This window comes from Stegostoma tigrinum, chromosome 37 (assembly GCF_030684315.1).
Source record: "Stegostoma tigrinum isolate sSteTig4 chromosome 37, sSteTig4.hap1, whole genome shotgun sequence".
Taxonomy (NCBI): Eukaryota; Metazoa; Chordata; class Chondrichthyes; order Orectolobiformes; family Stegostomatidae; genus Stegostoma; species Stegostoma tigrinum.
In genome coordinates this window covers 11,483,872-11,498,321 of record NC_081390.1, presented here as the reverse complement: position 1 = coordinate 11,498,321, position 14,450 = coordinate 11,483,872, and the positions used below count along the sequence as shown (strand labels likewise).

The window sequence follows — 14,450 nt, the reverse complement described above, 5'->3', positions numbered from 1 at the left end:
GCCACTTCTCTTGTTCCAAACTTAGAAAATAAACCCCAAGTCCTCATTATTGTTTACTTTTTGGGCTTTGAAGCAGACTGATAGGCACTTCTGATTTCAATCTTTCTGGATTAAAACAAAAACAGAACAAAGTACACCTCTTAAAGCCATAAGCATTGATGCAAACTTGTGCCTGTCCTCCTCTGGCAATAATGCTGCGGGAGTTGGAATTTTGAGATAAGAACAATAAAAGCTGGAAAAACTCAGCAGGTCAGGCAGTATCTGTGGACAACAGAGTTAACTTTTCAGGTCAATGACCTTTCATCAGAACTGAAGAGAATCAGAAATGGAAACGTTTTTAAGTTGGTGGAAAGTGAGGAGGGCAGGAAGAACAAAGGAGTAGATTGGTGATCACATCCTTCTTAAAACTGTCCTCTTTGACCAAACTTTATTTTCATTCAAGGGTGGGATGCCAAGCCAGCATTTATTGCTTCAGTGATAATGGGAACTGCAGATGCTAGAGAATCCAAGATAATAAAATGTGAGGCTGGATGAACACAGCAGGCCCAGCAGCATCTCAGGAGCACAAAAGCTGACGTTTCGGGCCTAGACCCTTCATCAGAGAGGGGGATGGGGAGAGGGAACTGGAATAAATAGGGAGAGAGGGGGAGGCGGACCGAAGATGGAGAGGAAAGAAGATAGGTGGAGAGGAGAGTATAAGTGGGGAGGTAGGGAGGGGATAGGTCAGTCCAGGGAAGACGGACAGGTCAAGGAGGTGGGATGAGGTTAGTAGGTAGGAGATGGAGGTGCGGCTTGGGGTGGGAGGAAGGGATGGGTGAGAGGAAAACAGGTTAGGGAGGCAGAGACAGGTTGGACTGGTTTTGGGATGCAGTGGGTGGAGGGGAAGAGCTGGGCTGGTTGTGTGGTGCGGTGGGGGGAGAGGACGAACTGGGCTGGTGTTGGGATGCGGTGGGGGAAGGGGAGATTTTGAAGCTGGTGAAGTCCACATTGATACCATTGGGCTGCAGGGTTCCCAAGCAGAATATGTTAAAAGTTTTAAAAGTCACCATATCATGGCCCTAAACAAATGACAGAAATCATAAATGCCTACTTAGTCCCAATGCCTTACACTTCTTCTGTACAATTTTATCAAATCAGCAGAAACTGGTCAATGCTTAGATTCCCCACATTAGCTTCCACTCACTCAACTTCATCCAGTGAAAAACAAGCTCTTGGCCAATGTTTTTTAGAATGGCTTGATTTCAAGAAACAGCAGGTTATTTATAATAGCCCCTTCCTGACTATTCCCTTCCTTTTCTACTGCTTCTCCTTTATCTCTCCAGCCCCCACACGCGATATGACTGTGCTCCTTGCTGCACAAACACCTTCATGCATGCTGCTGTAGTCTTTCCGTTGGGGAATTAAAACGGAGGGATTACATTCACTACTGAACAGCAATTGCATAAAACAAAGCCTGAAGTTTCATATCTTACAACATTGAACATATTGGTTGCAATGTAGCCTGGCATTCTGTAGCACAAATACAGCAACAAAGGCACAAGCCAAGTTATTTCCGACAGAGTAGAAGTCACCAAAAATGGAGAAAATTAAGAAGACAGCTCAAAAGGAAAAATGTTGTCATACCTCTTATATAACTGGCATTATTACATCATTTCACCCAGTTATAAATCCCTATTCCCACTTTACCTTCCTGTTAGATTTCTTACAGCTCTGCTAACTATTCACTGCCCATTTCTTTGCTCCACCTACTAATAACAACCTACTGCATGGACTCCACAGGTCACACAGGTTTATGTTTTATAACAGTCAAATAAGATTGTGCTCCCAGAAGAGATGTTCATATACTTTAAGCTTAAAAATATTATAAACACCTTCCATAACCTAATACTTAAAAACAATCAGCAAAGTAAAGAAAATGACAAAAATCAAAATGGGATATGAACCAATGAAATAACTGCACAGAGGTCAATATCTCATCACCAAGTCACCCATTATTTACATGGGCTGTGGCCAGCCAGCTCAAAGCCAGTCCCTAGACTGAGGGGACCTACTGACACTCCTGTTTATATCTGCCAGCCACCACTCCCTAACTGGCCCAGGTTAACAACCTCAGTCAACAATCTCATAGTCAACAAGACCCACCTAGTCATGGGTCCAATCTCTATACCTTATTATGCCAAGGAAAGGAATAGAATTGGAATCTGCAGATACGTAACAGGTATGTCTCACAAAAGCACTTTATTTAGTACAAGAATCCATTGTGTTACAATTTGAATCTCAACAATTATCATTATTAATATAGATTAGATTAGATTCCCTACAGTGTGGAAACAGGCCCTTCGGCCCAATAAATCCACACCACCCCTTACAGCATCCCACCCAGACTCATCCCCCTATATCCCACATACCCCTGAACACTACGGGCAATTTAGCATGGCCGATCCACCGAGCCTGCACATCTTTGGACTGTGGGAGGAAACCGGAGCGCCCAGAGGAAACCCATGCAAACACAGGGGGAATGTGCAAACCCCGCACAGACAGTCACCGAAGGCTGGAATCGAACCGGGGTCCCTGGCGTTGTGAAGCTGCAGTGCTAACCACTGAGACACCATGCCACCCATGTTCACATATTCACATAAAATGACGAATTTTCCTCTGTAGCAACTGCATATCACACAAGACAAATCTGATTGTGCCCTGAATTAAGTTAACTGATGTTTATAGAAATGGACAGATTTAAGAGAACAGCACATTTCTCGACCACAGTTTCTGGGTTTTCTGCCAATCTAACTGGAATCAAGAATCTACTGATGACCATGAAACCATTGTTAATTGATGTAAAAACCCATCCAGCTCACCAATGTCTTTGAAGGAAGAAAATCTACCATCCTCATCTAGTTTGGCCTACAAATGACTCCAGGCACACAGCAATGTGGCTGACTTTTAAATACCCTCTGGGCAGTAATTGCTGGCCCAGCCTGTGACACCCACATTCTGTGAATGAATAGGAACAAAGTCACATTTTGCAGAGTGATTTTCAACCATTTTAAGTCAACAGCTGAATCAGACAATGCAAAAAGGACACAATTAAACAATTATTTTGAACTCAATGGCCCATTCTGGCTGTGATCTCATGGCAGCATTGTCTTGAACATGTTTTCCTTTCAACACTGCAAACCACAGACGGTTACTCTATCACAACACAATGATTTCACAAGTCAGTAGCGAATTGATCACAAGGATGTGCCTAAACATGTTCAACTGTAGCTAAGTACCTTGCTTCAAGTGATATACTATTACTGCCTCTACCACTGGGCTACAAGGTTAATCCCAGCTGATCCAAAAGTGAGTTAGAACATGATTAAAACCAGAAGAATAAGTTTTATCTAACACTCTAAATATGTCATAAATTCCTGAACTTGAGGCATTTTGGCAAATTTATGAGTAATTAAAACAAAACTTAAAGTTTTGTTTCCACAGATGATTGATGCAGTCAATTCATGTCCCAGAGAATAATCTTTGAAAGTCTGCTCACCATTTATTTTTTTCTTTATCCAATTTTTTTCTTTTTACTTTCCAAAGATGTTGATTTGATGCAGTTCCAGGCAACCCCATTGTTGCCCATTAGTACACGATCTGAGTGATCCTTACAATGCAAATCTTGACTGGAAAATCTGAATGATTGGTCAAGCAGACGTATCGAATGCGTACAAACCTGGCAGCACAGGGAGCACAACTTTTGTAAGGGTTGCAAGATAGTGGTCAGAATGGGCAACTATGGCAACTCAGTTCAACATTACAAACGTGAAGAGGAGCAATGACAATGTACCATAGTACAGATAATTCAGTGCCATGAGAAACAGAGCCAGAGGAATTTGCAGGTTTGTGTGGCTAAGCAGATCAATTGCTAGCCTCATCTTAGTCATCAGAGAAATCACATGATCCTTCCCTCATAAGTTCCTATTCAAGCAAAACCACTGACCAGAGGCTTGGTGTTTCTTCTAAGCTTGAAACCTAGTTAGACCACACTTGAAGTACTGCGAACAGATCTGATCTCCAGATCACAATATCGAATCAGAGGCACTAAGATAAAGTTGCCACAATCTTACGAGACAATAGAGCTGCTCTCTCATGAAAGACAGAGACAAAGTGAGAGAGTGACAACTGGTGGTAGTTTAATCTGAGGGTCACCATGCTCAGCAAGGAGAGAGGTTCTGTAGGAGAGTCCTTCAAAGTAACCTCAGCCATTGCAGGAATTGAGTTTATGGTGTTGGCATCACTGCAACGCAACTGGTCATCCAGCCAACTGAGCTACCTGGCCCCCTTATTTGAGGCATTGTGAAGACCTTAAAGAAATATTTACAAGGATGATAGCAGAACTGAGAAGCTAAAGCCGTCAGCTATATTCTTGGTCAGTATTCTTCAATATCGTAGGGCATAATCCATGGGCAAAAACCACTTCCATTCATGGAACTTGGCATTGGCAAAGCACCAGCTTCACTGCATCCTCATAGTGCAACTCACACTAACTTATAACATGATTTAGCAGTACAATACTGCACCTTAGAGCTCACTGACACCTTACACTGCAATGCTGCTGCCAGGCCACTTTATGCACAGGGACTGCACCACAGCTGCATGCATCTTGTGCTCTGAGCTTGTTTCTTTGCACTCGCACAGCTTTCATTTACTTGGGCACTGTCTTTTTTGTAATCGGTACAGTTGCTGCTTCATTCAAAACCTACAGACACACTGTCAGTCCATCTTGCCTTGTAGTGTAGACAGAAAGTCAGAAAGCTCATCCTGTTTGCCAGCACTGAACACTCAAGAGGGTGGACATTTTGGAGAACAACACTACGCCATGACAATATCATACCTACCACACATACAACAGCTTATACAGAAACACACTGTATGTGCTTCAATCCAAAGGCAATGCCTAAGAGTCATACAGCATCGTAACAGGCCCTTTGGCCCACTGTATCTGTGCTGACCGACACACACCAAACTAAACAATTCTCATTTACCCGCACTTGGTCCATAGCCTGCTGTGCCCTGGCATTTTAAGTGCTCATCCAGATGCTTCTTCAATGTTGCAAGAAGACCTGACTCCATCACCCTCTCAGGCTGCATATTCCATATTTCTACAACCCCCTAAATGAATTTTACTTTCTCAGATCTTCTCTAAACCACTTGCTCCTCACCTTAAACCTATGCCCTCTGGTCTTAAACACATCTGCCATGGCGTAAATATTCTCAAGGCCAACCTTGACAGTGCCTCTCACAATTTTGTGTAACTCAGTCAGATCCCCACTCAGCCTCCAAGGAAAACAAATCCAGCCTATCCAGACCTTCCTAGTAACTGAGACTTTTCAACCCAGGCAATATCCTGGTGAATCTATTCTGCACCCTCTCTGATGCAATGCGTTCTTCCAATAGTGTGAATATTAGAACAGCTCACTGTATTCCATCTGTGGCCTAACCAACTTTTTGGAAAGTTGTAACGAAACCTTCTTACTCCTATATTCTATACCTCGGCTTATGAAGGCTAGCATCCTGTGCACCTTTCTTACCACTGCTGTGCTGACATCTTCAGGGGTTTATGGACTCTGATCCCCAACACACTCTAGGCCTCGCAAAATACATCACTGGACACTTATCAGAATTAAATTACATTTTCCATTGCACTGCCTAATTTACCAGCTGATCAACATTAGACTGTAGCCGGAGATCACTCGCCTTAACATCAACAACGCCACCAATGTTTGTGTCATCTGCAAACTTACTAATTATTCCTCCTACATCCATATCCAAGTCATTAATGTACAAAAACAGTGAGGATCCCAGCACCGTTTCCAGTGGCACACTCTGGCCACTGGCTTCCAATCATAAAATCAGCCCTTCCCCATCATCCCTTGCCTCTTATTTTTAAGCCAATTTTGGATCCAGTTTGCCAACTTGCCTTGGGCCCCATGGACTCTTATCTTTTGGACCAGCCTTCCATGTGGAACCTTGTTAAAGCCCTTACTGAAATCCATGTAAACCGCCTCAACTGCACTACCCTTTCGTTCTTTTAAAACATCTCAGTTAAATTAGTCAGATAGCATTTCTCTTTAACAAATCCATGCTGACTCTTCCTGATCAATCCCCGCCTTTCCAAAAGTGTCGATTAATTTTGTCCTTCAGAACCTTTTTCCCAATAATTTCCCTACCATTGATGTCAGGCTAACTGTCATTACATGGCCTATCCCTGCTGCCCATCATGAGCAAATGAAGCACTTTGGCTATCTTCTGGTCCTCCAGCACGTCATCGGTGATCAGAGAAGTATTAGAAAGCCCTGCCAGGGCCCCAGTAACTACCTGTCTTGTCTCCCATAGCAGACTCAAGTACAGCTCACCAGGCTCTGGGTATTTCTGCACCTTTATGCCCACTAAAATATCTAATAACTCCATCTAATGAATTTTAATGCATTCTAGAACCTCTCCCTCCCAACTGAAATCCCCAGCTACAATGTATTTCTCCTCTGTGAATACAGATGAAAAGTATTCATTTAAGGCTTCATTCACATCCATGCACAGAGTACCGCTTTATTCTCAAGTAAGTCCCACTCTTTCCCTGGTAATTCTCTTACACTTAATATAGTTTTAAAATGTTTTGAGATTTTTCCTTGATCTCCTCTGCCAAGGATATCTTGTGGCCTCTCTTTAATCTCCTAATTTCCATTTTAAGCACCCTCCTATATTCTCCATATTTTTGACATATGCTTCCATCTTTCTCTTTATCAAACTGTATATATACTTTGATATCCAAGGTTCCTTGGGCTTATTGCCCTTGCACTTCATTCTTGGAGGAACATTCTGACCTTGAATTCTCACTATACTACTTTTGAAAGACCTCTACTTTCGAAATGTAGACTCACCTACAAGTAGCTGCTCTCAGTCTATGTTTGCCAGATCCTGTCTAATGATACTGATATAGCCCTTCCCCCCCATTTAGACACATAACAGCTGTACTATCCTTATCTTTTTCAATAAGAACTTTGACGCTTTCAGAGTTACAGCTGCTATCCCCAAAATACTCACCACTGAAACTTCAAATTGACACTGGCTTCATTCCCTGGGATGAGGTCTAGCACTGCCTCATCTCTAGGAGAACTCTTTGTACTGGCACAATAGCTCTCCTGATTCACTTAAAAAGCTTACCCCTTTCACACTCAGACAATCCCAGTTAATGTTGGCAGAGCTGAAATCCCTTACAAATATGACTCTATCTCTCTCACACCTGAAGACTCAAAACGTCAGCTTTCCTGCTCCTCTGATGCTGCCTGGCCTGCTGTGTTCATCCAGCTCGACACCTTGTTATCTCTCATTTTCTCACACCTCTCTGTGATTTGCCTACATATCTGCTCCTCTATCACCTTCTGACTGTTGGAAGGCCTGTAATACATGGGGGAAGGTAGTCACCCCTTTTTTTAAGTTCTACCAGATGGCTGCATTTGAAGACCCTCTTAGAATGTCCTCCCTCTACAATGATGGTTTCCTTTGACAATAATGCAATATCCCACCTCTCTTACTTCCCCTCCTATAGAAGCCTTAAACTTCTATACCTTGGAATTATGAGTAGCCAGTCCTGTCCTTCCTTCAACCATGCCTCAGTGAGTGCAACAATATCATATTCACACCAACAGATCAATGCTATAAGTTCATCCACCTTACCAGCCAAGTTCCTTGCATTAAAATAGATATAATTTAGTTTTCTGGATCTCTCATGTGCATTTTCCTGCCTATGTCTTCTCTGTCTATTGGATTGTCCCAGCATTCCTTCTCTATCTGATTGGGCCTTGCTCCCAACTTTACATCTACTCTGTGCCACATCCCTCTGTCCAAATGTCTTTAGTCATCCTTATCGTGGACAAGGGGATTCTTAGGCAGTGGGTTACCACCACATTAACCATTCAAATTCCGTGCTCAGTGTCACCAGGATCTTGGGCCTTAATCAGTCGGTGTAGCCCAGGATGTACTGGTGTTGGGGAGTTGACCTGTCACAGTCAGGAAAGATGGTCAGCTGATCAGAATGAGTGAGAACGAAGTGCAGAAGGGAGGCAAGGTTAGCAGTTTGAGGGGAGAAGATGTGGGATGGGAGAGATCAATTGAGGGAAGGTGCTGCACGTCATAGTGAGCATAGTGGACCACGAACCTTGGTGGAAGATGGCTGCAGTAGCAGAGTTAAAGTGAGGTGATAGTGACAAGATGGCGACACCTAGACTTGGGTGAGTATAGAAGCTCAGATCATTCACGATCTTGCAGCATTTCTGTACAATTTTTTGGATCGTGGACACTGCATACCTGATGGCTACATTGGGCCAGTTTGCTGCTCTGAGCTTCTCTACTGGGGAAAGATGATGGTTCCTTCACCATGTCCACTATGACCTCCAGATCCCAGTCTTCAAAGTAGGTGACAACTTGTCTCTGAGGACCATTTCAATTCCAATTCCAGGCCAACACATTAAAGATCAGGTTCTAGCTTGCAAAATTCAACATGCCAAAATGTTCTTTAATCATTGCTCTTGCAGTGTGAGCACTTCCACCTCTGCTGAGCATAAAGTTGGACAAAAGCAACACTAGCAAAGTCAGATGTATAATGAATGAAGTGAGCAGCAGAAACATTTTGAGAAAAGTTGCCCAGAACCTACTGAGGGAGTCACGGCTTCAAACTCCCGAAAACTGACACTTGTCCTAAATATGTAAAGATTGAGTCCAACAAAAACAGTTTATGTACTGGAGAAGTGCCCAATCTTTGCCGAGACATCAGTGTTGCTCCCATGGGAAATCATGATTGGAGTTCCCAGCCTATTACCCTGCAGCTCGGTTCCTGCTTTTATCCGCAGTAATGAGTTATTTAATTACTTTCCATTGGAGTGATTCATATACTGCTGACCTGCACAAGTCACCTGCAACTCTAACAAACAAGACAAATTGGAAATGACTAATCAAATCATCCTATCCTGGCCAAGGTATTATTAAATGATTCTTTGTGTCAAAATCTATTTGGCAATTACTTTTTATTCAAATATGTCTTACACAACATGAATCTCAAGACTTGTCACTGTTACCTCATGTGAAATAATTGCGATAAAAATCAGACTTGGCTCAAAAACTTCCCCAAATTTCCTCAGGGCATGAGGAATTTGGGTACAGAATGAAGAGAATGTCAGAGAGTGGAGATAGAACGATTGTGTTTTGTACCCAGTAGAGGGTCTATGGCTCTATGACCAGCTCTAGTTTGCATCAAAAATGCCCCAATTCTGGTAGGCCTAGTGCAGGCAGTAAGTGTGGCAACTGCGGTTCTTGACGATTTTGGGGCTCCAAGGTTTTTTCAGTCATGACATTGTCATTTTGAGCAGAAAACATTTTGATGACTAAAAACGGCTATTGGAATTTTTTTTAAGATTTGGACAAAATCAGGAAGCTCAAGCACCCCACAAACTGGGTCCATTTTTACAGGTTAATGACCTCAGAAAGTTCTCTTTGTTCCTCTGGTAGAGATGAAACTTGAGCTGATGATGGCAATCATTTCTAATGGGCCTCATTAATCTGGTTTATAACAGAGTCATTAACTATTGTTTGAGTAACCCACTGTACTTAGCATAGCAAAAGTGGGTAAGTTATCCAGTGGGAAGGCATGACAAGGCCAAGATAGGAAGAAATCTACTTTGAGATTATGAATCATTGTACATGAATCTAAGACTACTACTAAAACCAAAATTATTCATGGGTTCCATGTGTTAGACTCCATGGGCCATATGGTTTAGAGTTAGAGTATTAAAGCATAGAAAGAGGCTCTTCAGCCCATTGCGTCTATGCCAGTAATCAAACATGAATTTACTGTAATCTCACTAAAGCACTTAGCTCTTTGCTTTGTACACTGTAGTGTTTCAAATGATCATCAAATTCAAAAACACACCCAGGCCTTGTTATCACATAGTCTGCTATTATACACAGCCTAACATTAGCCATGAATAGTCCCCATTAGTAGCTTTTCACCCTCATTAGCATTATCCACTCCTATGTCTTTGGGCTCTATCCCCTCCTGCTCACCTGATGTTCTGCATATAAACCAATATTTTCCTGCCTATCGCCATCCCTGAGGAAGGGTCACTGGTCCCAAAACATGAACTCTAGTTTCTAACAATAATACCACTGGCCCATTGCCTACCTGTTGTGTACGTTCCCCTCGTCCATAGAGGCCGGTATCCACTCATCAAGTCATTCTTTATTTCCATGTGGAGAATACTTGACATTGATCCAGCTCCCTCAGAGCCAGCTTTCAGTGTGAACAGATTGTCTGACATTTCCATTCTTACCTGTCAGCCACGGTGCTAAGATTGCAGGAGCCCCAATCAGGGAACTTACGTTCTACGAGGTTCACCTGGCTGAACTCGTTACAGTCATTACACAAAAGCTCTTCAATGTTGTGATGATTCCTGCCTCTTTATGCAGTGCCTTTCAGATGCCTAACACAGTCTTGGTTGAAAAAAATTGTCCATAAATCCCTGCTAAACCTCCTGCTCTTTTCTGTAAATCTACGTCCCATGATAACAGACTCCTCTGCTAACGGGAAACATTTATTCCTATTAACCCTTACCCTCATGTCTTAGGGTCTTAACGATTTAATGAAACATTATTCTTGTTGCCCTGCCATGTCGGGAACTTCACTGTAGACACATACAATGGACCTATGTCAATTTTCAACATAGATGTCATTCCCATCTGTTTTGTGGTTGTTTCAGCAATACTGGTGTCTGCTGAATTACTGATACTTACAAAAATGTTAGCATAACTTTAACTTTAAACACATTGCAATTCAATGTGGAGAGAGAGAGAGCGAGCAAAGGATGTTGGTGGGAGGCGCTGAGATCATTGCTCCTGTCACCAGGGTGCCACAAGCTGAGATTTATACCTTTACAGGGGCAGTGTTCTGATGGAAATGGGATGAAACTCTGGTCACAGCTTCAGGAAGCTACGTTCCAAGAGTCAGGCACATGCCAGTGATGGGAATAGAAAAAGTGGGTGCTACCACTGTGAATTCTTAAAGTCCTTCCTTCACATCCATTCTTGGTTAGACACATCATGGCAGTAAAGCCTGGACCCATTCAGAAGGACAGAAGTCAACTTGCTAAATGTTAGTGCGAAGACAATCAGCCTTATCTTGAGAGGTGTTGCAAAATTTTTTTTCATTTCTATATCAAGGCAGCCATCTGCTGTTTTCCATATAGTCGGTTAATATTCCAGCTCCAGGCAATTACCGAAATAGGATCAGAATATAAAATGTTGCAAGGGGAACTACATTCAAATCTGCAAAAACCAGAGGATAAATATTCACCCCAACAAGATCCATTTTCAGGGGGATTTGCACACTCAGGCACACTTTTAGTTCTGAAGCCTCAAAGGAAATGGAACTTGCTTCTGAGATAAAGGACATTCCGGCACACAATACCCAAATGGCTTGGCTATCATCAAGATGTATCTGTATGATCGTCTATGACATATTTTGTTAATATATAGGATATGGACGCTGCTGGCTACCCTGTCTGAAGGCAGTGGCCTAGTGGCAGACCAATCAGAGGGGAATAATCAGCACTCCAGTCTTGCCAAAACCCTCATCTCTACCAGTCGGAGTGCAGCAACTGCTCCAGGCTCCCCCTTCCTCCCCCCGCCGTCACAACAGCAAAAACCCTGTTGCAAAAGCCATTTTTAGTTCCATTGGAGTGGCAGACATCTCATTGTGGAATGCCCTTTCCATCTAACCCACCCTGGACCACAGCCTGCTACGGGTTTGTATCAAGATCTCTGATTGGCTCTCTAGCTTCCAGAGCTTGCCTGCCATCTCTTATTGTGCAGGAGACCCACCTCGTTGTCATTAATTCACTGAACCGCAGCTTCCCACAAAATGTGGGCTACTTACCACATTTCAGGGATGGAACTTTTGGATTCAGGGGCAATGTCGTGAAGCTCACAGGACAACTCCAGGGCCCAAACTCCAAGGACTGAAAGCAAAACTCTAACATCAATGCTTGGCTCAGCCTTTACTTATGGGATCAATTATTCGTCAAAAACAATATCAAATGGCTAGAAGCACAAAGGCTGGAAGAATTGCAAGGCTTCTGAAGTAAACATGAGTTTAACATTTTAAAAAAATTAGTCATTTGCACAGGTCAAAACTGTTACGTGGCAATATTCAGTAGACTCTAAATTCCTCTCTTCGTCTAGCCAGATTGATTTGTGTCTTCCCATCAGCTGGTTTTTTTTCCACAGAATACCTACAATTATGGAAGCAGGCCATTTGGTCCATCAAGTCCACACCAACTCTCCGAAGTGCACCCCGATCCTATATTTCCCATGACGAACACCCAGCCTGCACATCCCGAGACACTGTGGGCAAGCTAGCTAGCATGGCCAATCCACCTTAACCTGCACATCTTTGGCCTGTGAGAGGAAACTGGAGCACCCAGAGGAAACCCATGTGGACACAGGGAGAATGTGCAAACTCCACATGGACAGTTGCCCGAGAGTGGATTAGAACCCAGGTCCCTGGCGCTGTGAGACAGTACTGCTAACCACTGAGCCACCATGCTTTTTTCTTCTCAACTAGAAGTCTCCTGCAAACAGGCCCTGTCTAAATCTTATCTGTTTTCTTATTCTTGCTTTTGTGACTCACCCTCTTTTCTGATTAACTTCCTTGTTCACAAGAAACCAGTAACCAGATTACCCCGACGCCTCCATGCACTACCATTTATAAGTCACATTGCTGACTCATTTGTTAAAATCATCACAAATCTGTGAAGGAAATGTGACAAGAAAACTTGTGCAAAAGAATGCATTACATGGATCGGGCACAATTATGGTAAATTAACCCATTCCTGATGTGAAGGACCTGAGGTAACGATTTACTGGAATATTTTACCCAGGAAAAAGGCCATCAAAACCAAACCAACGTCTTCTCCGTATGGACCAAGGAATCATAGAATCCTAACAGTGCAGAAAGAGGCCATTTGGCCCATCAAGTCCACACTGACCCTAACAAGAGTATCTCATCCATATCCAGCCCCCACTCCCATCCCTGTAACCCCACATTTAACCATGGTTAATCCATGCAGTCTACACATCTCTGAGCGCTATGGGAAGTTTAGCACAGCCAACCCACTTAAACTGCACATCTCTAGACTGTGGGGGGAAATTCACATCGACATGGGGAGGAGCATGCAAACTCCACAGAGACAGTCACCCAAGGCTGGAATCAAACAGCAGCACAGCTAACCACTGAGCCATCATTCCACTTTATTTTTACCTTTCTTTTCAAACCACTTCCTTTCTTGATTCCTGCTGAACCTGCATGCTTACATTCAGCATAACAAACTGTGGAGCTGGATGAACACAGCAGGCCAAGCAGCATCTCAGGAGCTTTTGTGCTCCTGAGATGCTGCTTGGCCTGCTGTGTTCATCCAGCTCCACACTTTGTTATCTTGGATTCTCCAGCATCTGCAGTTCCCATTATCACTGCTTACATTCAGCAACTGGTTTCATTGCCCCTCCACTTTCCTCAATCTACTGCCATTCAGATAATGACCTGCTTCTGTTTTCCCCAACCAAACTGGATGACCTCATATTCATCCATATAATACTTCAGCTGCTGTCCATGTGCCCACTCAGTGCTCTCATTGTTGAATGTGCATCTGTTAACATAATGTTCCGGAAATGTTTCGAAAGCGTCATGAATCAGTCTCTAGTGGCTTGACAAGCTTACATGTGAACTCACCAAGGGTCCTCAGGAGCACTGTTCAGTGTTGTGAACTCGACCACAGAGTAGGAAATATGCAGTAGATACATGGGAGCAGCACCACCTGCAAGCACCCCTTCAATCCACACACCCTCCCGATTTGAAGCACCGTTTCTTCATTGGCATTGGGTCAAGATCCTGGAGCTCCCTCCCTAACAGCCCTGTGGATGTACCTCTGCCATAAAGGTTGCAGCAGTTCTAGCTCACCACCAACTTCTCAAGCGAATCTAGGGCTAGGCCATAAATGTGACGCCTATATCCAGTGAATCGATAAGTAAGGAAGTGATTTAATGCCTCGAAGCCTCGACCTTTTACAATACATTCTGAATTAATAAATTATGAATCACAATTAAAAGTACCCCATTTTAAATAGACAGAAAGTTGAACAAGTTAATTGAAGGTGTTTCTACTGATATTACACTGTAAAATCCATATTGCAATGACATGGGATAGGATTTTACCAGATAATGCCAAATAGCAGTACTCCACCCAGTACATCATTGAGATAGATCATTGTCTTCAATCCTTCTTTGTGTCTTTCAGCTCAATTTCCTAATTTCACCAAGGACAAAACTGCATAGTCCATTTCCAGGTGCACCAACACATGTACTTC

General features: G+C 43.1%; 1 protein-coding gene across 10 annotated transcripts in view; it reads right to left on the bottom strand.

Annotated features, from left to right (window-relative positions):
- Positions 1-14,450, bottom strand: part of rassf4a (Ras association domain family member 4a) — a 199,285-nt gene that overhangs the window by 137,506 nt on the left and 47,329 nt on the right. Inside the window, exon 1 of one of the 10 annotated variants that reach the window (XM_059640311.1) lies at positions 2,859-2,908. The exons of the other annotated variants lie outside the window; for them this stretch is intronic. The gene's annotated coding sequence lies outside the window, so the exon portion shown is untranslated. Of the gene's footprint in view, positions 1-2,858; positions 2,909-14,450 lie in introns of those variants that run through there. 10 annotated transcript variants of the gene reach the window in all.